Source organism: Homarus americanus, unplaced genomic scaffold (assembly GCF_018991925.1).
Source record: "Homarus americanus isolate GMGI-L3 unplaced genomic scaffold, GMGI_Hamer_2.0 scaffold6565, whole genome shotgun sequence".
Taxonomy (NCBI): Eukaryota; Metazoa; Arthropoda; class Malacostraca; order Decapoda; family Nephropidae; genus Homarus; species Homarus americanus.
In genome coordinates, this window is record NW_024752453.1 from 192,838 (window position 1) to 206,387 (window position 13,550).

A 13,550-nucleotide genomic window follows, 5' to 3' on the forward strand; every position below is an offset into this window, starting at 1 on the left:
CTACCTTACCTCCCCATCTTATACCCCACCTCCCCATCCTATACCCCACCTCCCCATCCTACACCCCACCTCTCCCCATCCTACACCCCCACTCTCCCCAACCTAACCTACCCCACCTGCAACATTCAACTAATTGGTAAAGGTATTTAATTTTCAGACAGTACAGGTAAGCGCTCAGGTAACCCCAAGGTGTCTAGTCTCATTAACTCACCTGTTGTGTATAAACTTTTAGAGGTGGGAGAAGAGAGGGAAATATTTTCGAGTAATTTACAACAACACTAACTAGGTAATTGAAGGTTGTAACAAGGACTAATTATCGTGGTTGTGGTTATTTGTTTATTGTTGTCATTACCATCTCATGACGTCATCAGTTTACGCACCGCCTAACCTAAGGGGGAGGGGAGGGGAGGGAGGTGGAGGGAGGTGTCAGACAGTTCCTTGCTGACATTCCTCTCTCACTATAAAACGACACACTCGGCTGACAGTTCGTTGCACTGACACACCCGACTGACATCAACCTGAGATACAGCTGACACGCCCCTTGCCTGACGTGCCAAGCTGACATTTCGAGATGCTCAGCTGACACAATTAAGTGAATAACCATCCGTCCTTGTCAGCTCGCTACACCTGCCTGACAAATCCGGCTGATAAATAAAAAAAAACAAATGCTGACAGCCCCTTGTCTGACGTGGCCCAAAATCTCTGACACACACACACACACGGCTGACGTTCTCCTGACGCCCGGCTGACACGCCCGGCTGACGGCTCGTGTTGCTCAGCTGATGTTGGTCACGCTCCTCAACCTAACACCGCAAACCTGACTTGGCTCATGTATATTTTTTCTCCCTCAAACACCTGACTGTCCTCCAGCATGCATGTATGTATGTATGTATGTATGTATGTATGTATGTATGTATGTATGTGAATCAGGTTTCAGCCCTAAGACTGATGAGAAAACAAACAATTGGTAAACACGTTGGGAACATGTATGGGGTGAGTACACAACGGGGAAATGAAGTGGTGGTAGTGGTGGTGGTGGTGGTGTAGGGATGGTGGTAGTGGTAGTGGTGGTGGTGGTAGGGATGGTGGTAGGGATGATGGTGGTAGTGGTGGTGATGTGGTGGTAGTGGTGGTGATGAGGTGGTAGGGACTGTGGTGGTGATGGTGGTAGGGACGGTGGGTGGTAGGGATGGTGGTAGGGATGGTGGTGGTAGGGATGGTGGTAGGGATGGTGGTGGTGTGGTGGTGAGTGATGGTGTGGTAGGGACGTGTGGTGGTGATGGTGGTGATGGTGGTAGGGATGGTGGTAGTGATGGTGGTAGTGTAGTGGTGATGGTGGTAGGATGATGTAGTGGTGGTGAGGTTGGTAGTTACGAAAGAAACAAATTATAAAAGAAAGGAAAATAGAAAGTCAAAGAAAAAAAATAGAAAAACAAAGACAAAAATGAGTAATAAAAGAAAGGAGGAGGAAGGAAAAAAACAAAAACAATAGCGGTTGTTGGAAGAGAGAGAGAGCTGTCAGACTGGTTCAATCTCATCGTCCTGGGAATGGTTACCTACAGTCACCACTACCACACATACATCCACCCACTATCCCACCCAGCATCATCTCCTGCACTCTCCACTCACTACCTGCCCCATCCCACTGCCCCACACCTGCCACCCTCTACTAGGTTGGAGTGTGAGTTGGGGGGGTGAGGGTGGTGGATGAGGGGGTGAAGGAAGAGGTGGTGGATGGGGAGGGGTGAAGGAAGGGTGTGGATGGGGGGAGGGGGTGAAAGAGGTTAAAGTGGTAGGTAAGCGGTTGGGGGTGATGGGAGGATAGGGTGGGGGGTTGGGGGTGGGGAGATGGGGTGACGATCCTGTGGTTGTGGTTATGTTTGTGTTATCGTTATCACCACATCCTCACCCCCCTCTCTCTCTCTCTCTCTCTCTCTCACAAGAAAGAAGAAGAAGAAGAAAGAAAAAACATCATTTAGTTATATCACGATAAATCAATAATTCCTTGCATAAATTATCCACAGTAGTCTTAGTGTGGGTGGATGGGTGGGTGGATGGGTGGGTGGAGGTGGGTGGGTAGTTTGGGAACACCATCACAACTTGAAGCACCTCCGCTCCCCACAAGCCACCACCCTTCCCCGCCGCCACCCACAAGCGTCGTAACCACCCACGAGCTACCACCCTACCACCCACTAATGGCGGCCTCGTGTCGCCGCGATAACACCCTTGATGCTTCGTCACCTTCACCACACACACACACACACACACACGTACGTTTTACACCTACAACACTTCCACTCTCCCTCAACCCACTCCAAACCCTCTCACTCATTCCACCCACTCCACACCCTCCCACTCCACCCAGTCAGTCAGTCAGACAGCGGGGCTTTTGATAAACACCGCCTCGCTACCTCCCATGGGACTAGAATAAGGTGACCTATTCATTTCTGCCCCGCCACGTCCCTATCCTGCCCCACCCCGTTACGTTCTTGCCCCACCCCGTTCCGTTCTTGCCCCACCCCGTTCCGTTCTTACCCCGCTCCGTTCTTGCCCCCATCCCCACCCCATTAAATCCCTGCCCCTATCTCATCTCACCTTGCCCCGTCCCTGCCCCATTCCACCCAGCCTCTACACCCACCCCACCCCGGCCGGATATCAATTTTGTGCGATAAAAGCCTGATAACCGGTCCTCCTTCCTACCTTCTTCGATCGCCCAGGGAACATCTTCACAAAGCGGGTATATCCGGCGGTCCCGACAGCTACTTTCTAGGTTACATCCGGCTTTCAGTGTCAAAGGAAGAATGGCCCAGGGTAATATCGGATTAGTTCTGGCATGGATTTAAGTGTATCCGGCCTTCTTGAACGGTAATTTCAAGGCATAACCGGCTTTCAGTATCAAAATAATAGCCCAAGTTCATATCTGGTCATTCTTTTTCTTATCCGGCCGCTTCCTTAACTAAATTTTCTGGTTATATCCGGCTCTTGTGAACGATACTTTCCAGCTAGCTACATCTGGCTGACAGTACCAAGAACGCCCATTTCACAGTTTCAGGCTAAGTTAGCAATTTCCGCTACATTTTTCACCCACTTGGCAACACTTGCTAAAGAGGGCAACATCTGCCGCACCAACTCCTCACAGTTATGTAATGTAAACACGAGCGAATATAAACAGGTAGTCTAACCAGCGAGTCCGCCCTCACGCCCACGCCTATCTTCACGCCCACGCCCGCCTTCACACCACCTTGGAAGAGGGGGAGAAGGAGGAAGAGGGGAGGGGGAGAAGGAGGAAGAGAGGAGGAGGAGGAGGCAACAATAGCGAGTGGCAAGGTGAGACAACCACAACATCCGGCTTACACTCTTCCTCCAACACCCCCTCCAACACTCTCTCTTCCGTACACACCCCTCCACCACACTCTCCAACACACTCCCTCTACCACACACCTTCCACCACTCTACCTCCATCACATATCCTCCTCCACCACCACCCTCTCTCCCTCCATCACATCTCTATACCTCCTCCAACACCACGTCAACAGTGGGAGCGTCATCGTCAAGGTGTTGGGGAAAGGGGGGGTGGGGGTGGGGGTAGTGGGGGGTGGGGAATCATTTGTGTCGGCAGGAAGTTGTATTGGGGGAACACCTTTCCTGAATTTATTGGACCTCTCCCTCCTACCCCCTCCCCCCTCTCATTCTCCCACTCACCTCCTCTCCCCCTCCCTCTCCCCACCCCACCCACCTCTCCAGAATTAATAGGATACAAGTCCAATCCGAATAACTGAGATGAAAGTTCGGTCCGGATTAACGAGTAGATCATTCAGTCCGGATAAATGAAGCGAAAAACACGAAGTTCAAACCTCGCCATATCGAACCAACACACACGAAAGTCAGCAGTCAGTCGAGCGGGGGACGAGATTATCCACTCCGCCACACACACACACGCGATCAATGTCAGCACAAAAGAGCACTAGTGACGTGTTCTGTGACATGACCAAACAAACATATAGACATGAACAGAACGTAATGATATGACAACTGACACTTACACACGACATGAAAATAGTAATGTCATTGATGGTGATTTATCTGCGTGTTAAGTTGTGGTAGACCAGTGTCTTGACTACCACTATCTTGACTACCACTATCTTGACTACCACTATCTTGACTAACCACTATCTTGACTACCACCTTGACTATCTTGACTACCACTATCTTGACTACCACTATCTTGACTACCACTATCTTGACTACCACTATCTTGACTATATCTTGACTAACCACTATCTTGACTACCACTATCTTGACAACCACTATCTTGACTACCACTATCTTGACTACCACTATCTTGACTAACCACTATCTTGACTACCACTATCTTAACTACCACTATCTTGACTAACCACTATCTTGACTAACCACTATCTTGACTAACCACTATCTTGACTACCACTATCTTGACTACCACTATCTTGACTACCACTATCTTGACTAACCACTATCTTGACGTTAGAATGAATAAAAAACGAAACGTGACAAAAACACTAAAACAAGTATAACAACTAATTAAAAAAAACACGAAAATAAACCCGAAAGTAAACAAATAAACAAAAGAAAACAACCCCCCAAAAAACACGAATTAAAACATAAAACAATTAAATTAAACACAACCAAACAAAAACCAAAGAAACAAAATCAACCTAAAAAACAAACAATATCAACCACACACAATCAACCACAAAATCACCAACCACGCAATCAACCACACACCATCAATCACAAAACCACCAACCGCGCACAATCAACCACGCACAATCAACCACGCACAATCAACCACACCAACATTACATGGCAATCAATCAACTTCAGGGATTGTGGTGTTGCAGACTCTACCACTGGGGCAAAAAGTGAGAGAGAGAGAGAGAGAGAGAGAGAGAGAGAGAGAGAGAGAGAGAGAGAGGCAATTTCATTAAGTCTCGTTGACATGCACACGATCAATGTCCAAACAAAAGGGAGGCTGAAGACGTTGCTATTGAGGCTAGACACAGCATCACCACAGCATCTAACAGCATTGGGGCAACACTTAACACAGCATCTAACAATCTAACAGCATTGGGGCAACACCTAACACAGAATCAACAACATTGGCGCAACACAGCACTGAGGCAACACTTAACACTCAACTGACAGCATTGGGGCAACACGTAACACAGTATTGGCACAGCACCTAACACAGTATTGGCACAGCACCATCACAGCACCTAACACAGTATTGGCACAGCACCAACACAGCACCTAGCACAGAACTGGCAGCATCGACACAAACCGATCACAGAAAATGAAAATATTAACTCAGATATCCACGATCACTGACTCAATAAACGTGGCTATTGTTGCAGAACGTTATTGCAGAAGGCTATTGTAGACATGGTTATTGTTGCAGAGGCTATTGTAGATGTGGTTATTGTTGCAGAGGCTATTGTAGATGTGGTTATTGTTGCAGAGGCTATTGTAGATGTGGTTATTGTTGCAGAAGGCTATTGTAGATGTGGTTATTGTTGCAGAGGGTAATGTAGACGTGGTTATTGTAGACATGGTTATTGTTGCAGAGGCTATTGTAGATGTGGTTATTGTTGCAGAGGGTATTGTAGACGTGGTTATTGTTGCAGAGGCTATTGTAGATGTGGTTATTGGTGCAGAGGCTATTGTAGACATGGTTATTGTTGCAGAAGGTTATCAGCAGAAGTCGTGGTTGTTGTGGTTAAAAGTCCCGTCAATACAACTTTCGGTGAGGCAGAAAACGCCGTACAGAGGGCGCCATCATCCGGACCACCACACATATACAATGGTCGTCTTGAGGAGGTCACTGCTGAGACGCCCTTTGTTCGACCTGCAGGACCTCAATGATTCTGGTAGGATCTCGGTGATAGGATATAGTGCTTTTGGTAGGACCTCAGTAATAGGAGACAGTCACAAGCTGTAGGATCTCTTATAACTAGTCTTCTTTTGGTAGGATCTCGATGATAAGAGGAAGTTACAAGCGCTGGAGGATATTAAACTATATCAGAAGTTCTTCGTCAGGATCTGAATGAATCGTAAGTTCTTCTGTAGGATGTTAAAGAAAGGAGTCACAACCAACGAAGGATATCATCACTCAAGGATCTTAAACAGGAGGACCACAAACGCTGAAGGATACCAAGAATAACAATGTATAATCCTTTTCGAAAATTTCAATAGGATCTGTTACGACCGTGTCGTATTTTTCTATTTTTTTTTATATAACAGCTTCCATGTTGCTCCATATTATTCCTGTAATGATGTGTTATATTACTATTATATAATCTAGTCACCTTACCCTGTGCTGTTAAGGTTTTACCTGTTATTATTTGTTCAAGCCCATCTTATTTCTTCATTTAGTATTGTAACAAACATTCTTTGTTGCTCTAACGACCATCTGCATCTTTAAACAACCCACCGACGGGTCAATTGGCGGGAGCCGACCTTACATATAGCAGTTCAGTCCTCTTGTCATACAGTTCACATCCTCTGAGTGCCATCCGTCACCTGTTATTATACTTCATTTATTTGTGTTGTTCCTGTCGTCACCAATGTGGTATATCTATGTGAGTACCTATTTATGTCTCTATTTATGTTCATCAGTATTTGCTAAGTTACATTTAAGTAATTCAGTGTTGTTTCACGTTAGTTAATTTCGGTGTTAGTTTTTACATGTTTATGCAGTGTTAACGTAATCCAATGCTTTATTTTTATTCTTTTGATGTTTCGATGTTTAGTATCATTTGTGTCTTAAAAGTTTCGATGGTGAATCAATTTGTTGTGACAGCCTACGAGGCTCTTTATTGTGTTAATATTTAATTAATTAACTTCTTAAAGGTTTACTTCATTTATTTTTATTCCCTTTTAATTTACTTCACTTTTTTGTTTGGTTACGCCTAGAACCTGGATATTTAAGTAAATTAAGAGACGGCGTAACAGATTCTAATGAAAGACAAAGGGTATCAGGACCTCAATGATGGGAGAAGGTTCAGGACCGACCGACCAGGAAGGACTCGGGGCCGACTAGTTAAGCCAGCCAAGAGGAAGTGGATTTACAGGCTTCATATGAGAGACAGAGAGATGTGAGTATTATGAGTATTATGAGTATTTCGTGAGTATTGTGAGTATTATGAGTATTTCGTGAGTATTGTGAGTATTATGAGTATTTCGTGAGTATTGTGAGTATTATGAGTATTTCGTGAGTATTGTGAGTATTATGAGTATTTCGTGAGTATTGTGAGTATTATGAGTATTTCGTGAGTATTGTGAGTATTATGAGTATTTCGTGAGTATTGTGAGTATTACGAGGTCACTAGGTCTTGGTAATTGGTAAAAAGGAAGCTTCCCATTGGCTCATACCTTAAAATTGCACTAATGAGCCTCTAATTGGAGTCTGTTGTTGTTTTGACCAGGTAGTTAATTAACTGAAGGGCGATGACATCTTAAAAGTGTGTGTGGGGGGAGGGGTGGTGGGGGAGGAGGTGACTTAGAGGGAGGGGTGACTTCTCTTCTTTCAATTCGAATACCATTTTATTCATTCATTGTCTGTCTGTCTGTCTGTGTGTGTCTAAGCGTATAAAAACGACCATGAAATCTGTCCTCACACTATGTATGTATGTATGTATGTGCATGTACTATATGTGTGTGGGTGTGATTGTACTGAGTGTGTGTGTATGTATGTATGTGTGTATGTATGTATGTATGTACTGTGTGTGTGGCCCACTTGACCATGGGCCACACAATAGAGGCTGGACCCCTGGCTTACACTGGGCGCCTTCAGTCGTAAACACAAAGCGGATTTACGTCACAATGACCCCAGCTGACCTTGAAGTCCCTCGCTGCTGGAAAGTTGGACGGACGGACGGACGGAATTTTGGGCAAACGGACGGAATTTTGGGCGAACGGACGGAATTTTGGGCGAACGGACGGAATTCTCCACGTCCTTCCTTCAGCCTCTCCTTACTCTCCCCCCCTTCAACGACTGCCAGTAACTTTAATAATTATTCCTTTTTATAATCCATCCCCTCCTTCCCATCACCCCTCCCTCTCCTCACCTCTCGACTCTCCCTACCCCCACCGCTTCCTCACCTCCCCACCCCCCTCTCCACCCCTCCCCTCAAACTTCAGGATAATAATATTGGGAGAGGAGAGGGGAAGGGGGGAGACACAGGGGAGGGGGTGGGGTGGGGAGACACAGGGGAGGGGGTGGGGTGGGGAGACAAGGAGGAGGGGGTGGGGTGGGGAGAAATTTTAATAAAGCCAGGCTGGACGAACTCGTTATAGATTATTAATACTACGGCTCCTACCTCATAATGCATTCCTCCCCTCCCCATCTATCCACCCACCCCACAGTATCCCTCCCCTCCCCATCTCCCCACCCACCCCACAGCATCCCTCCCCATCCACCCCACAGCATCCCTCCCCCCATCTCCCCACCCACCCCATACAGCATCCCCTCCCCACCCACCCCACAGCATCCCTCCCTCCCCACCCAATTCCCACAGCATCCTCCTCCCCCACTCCCACCCACCCCACAGCATCCCTCCCTCCCATCTCCCCACCCACCCCACAGCATCCCTCCTCCCATCTCCCTGACCCACCCCACAGCATCCCTCCTCCCCCATCTCCCACCCACCCCACAATATCCCTCCCCATCTCCCCCCCACCCACCCCACAGCATCCTCCTCCCCACAATAACCATTCTCCCGTTACTCTCTCCCCCATCCTATCTCACATATATTCTCTTCTCCCCAGAACATCATAAATTCTACCCAAACACACATCTCAAACACCCCCCAAAACACACCCTCCCCCATACACATCCCCCCAACACACCCTCCCCATACACATTCAACCCCCCAACACACCCCCCATACACATCCCTAAACACCCCCATACACACCCCCCAACACACCCTCCCCATACACACATCCAAACACCCCATACACACCCCCCCCAACACACCCTCCCCCCCCATACACATCTCAAACACCCCCCAAACACACCCTCCCCCATACACATCTCAAACACCCCCAAACACACCTCCAACACACCTCCCCCACACATCTCAAACACCCCATACACACACCCCCCCCAACACACTTCCCCCCATACACATCTCAAACACCCCCAAACACACCCTCCCCCCATACACATCTCAAACACCCCCCATACACACCCTCCCCATACACATCTCAAACACCCCCATACACACCCCCAACACACCCTCCCCATACACATCTCAAAACACCCCCAAACACACCTCCCCAACACACCCTCCCCATACACATCTCAAACACCCCCCATACACACCTCCCCATACACATCTCAAACACCCCCCATACACACCCTCCCCCCATACACATCTCAAACACACGGACTCGCATAGATAAAATTTATCCCTCGACAATAACAATGAACTTACGACATCAATAAAGTTGCTAAGTTGAGTTTGCAATATTGTTAAGGCTTGATGCAGCAGTTAAGGGGTGACAGATATTATTGTTGTTGTTGTGTTTAGGTCTTGTTTGTTGTTTTTGTTGTGATGGGTTGTAAGTAGTGTTGTTGTCGGGTTGTTATTGAAGTTTGAGTTGTTATTTTGTTATTATCATTATTATGGTATTATAACAACAACTACAACTAATACTACTACTACAACAACTACAACAACTACTACTACAACAACTACAACAACTACTACTACTACTACAACTACTACTACTACTTTTTTTTTTTTAACGTGGCCTCCAGCCTCCCCCAATAGCCACACCTTCGCCACCATTTATTTACCTTAATATTAACTATCCTAATACATAAGCAACTATCCTATCTGTGTTAAATTAGTTGAGCCGCAGATCGATGCAGCATTCGGTGACTGTAGCCTCATAGTCGATATCTGCAGCAGTTGACGGAGTAGGGGCAGAAGCTCTCGTTCCCCTGAGGCAGAGCAAAGCCGACCGAAGGAGAGAGAAGGACAGTCGACATCTCATCCAGGCTGTGACATAACTTCTGGGCTGCTGCTTCTGTTCGGAGATCAGCCCCGCGAGTCTGGCGTAGAAACATCTTGCGCTTGGGCCCATCCCACCAGAGGTTGTGAACACTAGCGGAGTGAAGCTGCCTTGATCGACATTTTGAATTCTCTCCCCATATGCCCTTCTCTTGTCGTTCTCGTTCCTCCTATGTGCAGCATCGAGAGCTAGGTTACGGTGACAAACGGCCATGGGATCAAAAATCCTGATGTCGAAGAAGGCTCGCTGTCCCCGCGTCCAGAATCCTCGAGCACTGACGTCCACACGGGCTTCGTTAGATGTGTTTGAAGTCCTGTGTTGGAGGATCTCGCCATCCAGTGGAAGGAGGGTCGGTTCTACCATGACGTCCCGGCAGGTTTCCTTCAACATATTTGCTGTGAGATCCCTTACCTCGTCATGCCTCATGCATATGAAGCCCCCCTTCTTGCAAACCATGGCGTGATCGCCATCATAGGAATAGCCACACACGCATTGGGAGGGCAAACCATCTACTGGCCAACCGTACCTTAGAGCAATGGCATCTGTAAATTCTTGTTTGTTAAGGCTGAAACCATTTGCCCTTATCGGTAACGTAGTTAACCAGTTCGAGGCGCCCACCTCCTGCGCTATAGCTATTTTTTTTGTCAAATTTTCTGGAACCTGCAGCAATAGTTGCTGCAACATGTCATTTTGGCAGTGCTGCGATCTGTTGTAATGGATCTACGGATCTTATTAACTTCGCTGGTGTCCACTTCCCCTGTTGCATTCTGGGCTATTATGTATTACTACTACTACTACTACTACAACTACTACTACAACTACTACTACAACAACTACTACTACTACTACTACTACAACAACTACTACTACTACTACTACTACTCTGGGCCAATAATAACCACAAGATATTCTAAATGTCAACACAGCCGTTACCATGACAACGTACACACAGGTCTCACCTTAACTGGAACATCTTAATGAGGAGAGAGAGAGAGAGAGAGAGTGAGAGAGGGAAAGTGGTGATATAGAAGAGAACAGAGAGGACTTTAACTAGATAACTCTACTGAGACTCTACCTTAACTACTGAGACTCTACCTTAACTAGAAACATTCACTAAAGCACCAATTAAGCATGGGTGGGTGTGTGTCTACTCCAAACATCGATTTAGTTGTCGAGTGTGTGTGTGTGTGTGTGTGTGTGTGTGTGTGTGTGTGTGTGTGTAACTAATTAATTAAAACTTACAATAATACCAAAAAAACCTACAGATTAGGTATTTAATTATCACGATCTAATTACAGTAGGATTTTTAATTATTTCACGACGATGGTAATTAATGTAATGTAATTTATCGTATAGTATTTATTTTTGAGCAACTGTGAAATATTCGTATAATGAGTTTTCCTTTTAATATTCGACTGACGGATATTCCAGCTTAATAATCTTCACAGGGGGATATCTGTTTCAAGTATATTTTTTAAATGAAGATTCTGGGCATAATTTTAGTCTCCTAACTGGTGGTGCTAAGTGAAGGTATCTAGTTAAGGTAGAGTCTTAGTGTTAATTTTGTCTCCTAACTGGTGGTGCTAAGTGAAGGTATCTAGTTAAGGTAGAGTCTCAGTGTTAATTTGGTCTCCTAACTGGTGGTGCTAAGTTAAGGTATCTAGTTAAGGTAGAGTCTCAGTGTTAATTTGGTCTCCTAACTGGTGGTGCTAAGTTAAGGTATCTAGTTAAGGTAGAGTCTTAGTGTTAATTTGGTCTCCTAACTGGTGGTGCTAAGTGAAGGTATCTAGTTAAGGTAGAGTCTTAGTGTTAATTTGGTCTCCTAACTGGTGGTGCTAAGTGAAGGTATCTAGTTAAGGTAGAGTCTTAGTGTTAATTTGGTCTCCTAACTGGTGGTGCTAAGTGAAGGTATCTAGTTAAGGTAGAGTCTCAGTGTTAATTTGGTCTCCTAACTGGTGGTGCTAAGTGAAGGTATCTAGTTAAGGTAGAGTCTCAGTGTTAATTTTATCTCCTAACTGGTGGTGCTAAGTGAAGGTATCTAGTTAAGGTAGAGTCTCAGTGTTAATTTGGTCTCCTAACTGGTGGTGCTAAGTGAACGTATCTAGTTAAGTTACTTTTTGGCAACAAGTTTGACTTCATTAACGACGCAATTTCTCCCCGTGTCTGAGAACCAAGGGAACAAGTCAAGCACTAACTCGCTTCACCCATTACATACAATGGTCACAGCACAAACCAACAAGAATAGGTACCCCATTATAACCCATTGTCCTTAAGTCTTTCCCCCATTAATTTCAATAACAAGGAGGCGAAAATCCTTACCTAACAACCTCAATAATGGCTCTAATGATCCTTAACGACCCTTTAATACGAAATAACGCCATCTAATTGTTCATGGGGGTAATTAGCGTGTACACATTGGAGTGGAGGACAATGGGGAGGCGTGTGGGGTCCGCTCCAGGTGGTGATGGGGCGTGGGAGGGCGTGTGCGTGGACAGCCCCAGGTGGTAGTGAGGTGCGTTGAGGGGCGTCGGGGGGGGTGTTGGAGAGTCAGTGGGTGGTGGAAGGAGGGTTGGTGAAGGGCGTGGGGAGGGAGGGAGGGAGGGCGTGTGGTGTGTTACTGGGTGGGTGTAGTAAGAGGCGGGAGAGGGTGTGTGTCTGGAGAGGGGGAAGAGAGGTGTGAGGCGGGGGGGGCGGAAGCAGGGGTGAAGTTCGTGGGGGGTGAGATGCGTGAGGGGTGTGTCGCATCGAGTGTAAAAGGGCGTGGCGAGGCGGCGGGCGCGTGGCAATAAGCTTGTCTCGTTGCATTAATGATGAAGTTGTAACACGAAGAGAGGGGAAATGCAATCTTTTGCAACCTCTTACCCTCCCTCTCCCCCCTTCCACCTCTCCCCTTACAGGAATCTTTGGAATATAATAACATAGCAAGCAAGCAAGCACACACACACACACACGATAAACAGCTGCCAGTGTGTTATCGTTTATCAAGAAGTTATCACCTGTTATCTGTCCTTATCTCCAGTGTTATCGGCTGGCCTGTACCTTGCCTACACAACTCACGACAGACAGAGGAATGTGGACAACACCTACCAAGTCATTTTGTTCGCTGATGATAAACTGTTGACGGATTACCTGATTATTAGCCTACCTTTAGCTTATTGCACCTGAAGATATGATTAACCTAACGTAACCTAACCTAACGCAACCTAACCTAACCTAACCCAAATTCCAGCTTATTTCGCCTGAAAGCTAAACACCCTTATCATATATAACAGGGTTAGCTTAGGTTAAGTTAGGTTGGGTTAAAATCTGGTTGAGTTTGGTTAAATCAGATTAGACTAACGTTAGAGTGGCTAATCTTCAGGCGTTCTAAATTAATAATTACCTGTATGGACTATAATCTTACCTTAATTAACAACAGGTGACCAGGTAATGCAGTGGTAAGCTGGGGTCTCGTGTACCGTATGTCTCTTCCTTATGCTTATGGTACAACAA

The 13,550-nt window shown here is 46.2% G+C and overlaps 1 protein-coding gene across 9 annotated transcripts in view; it reads right to left on the reverse strand.

The window, feature by feature from the left end:
* Positions 1-13,550, reverse strand: part of LOC121855095 (fasciclin-2-like) — a 120,825-nt gene that overhangs the window by 78,956 nt on the left and 28,319 nt on the right. The gene's annotated exons all lie outside the window — the stretch shown is intronic.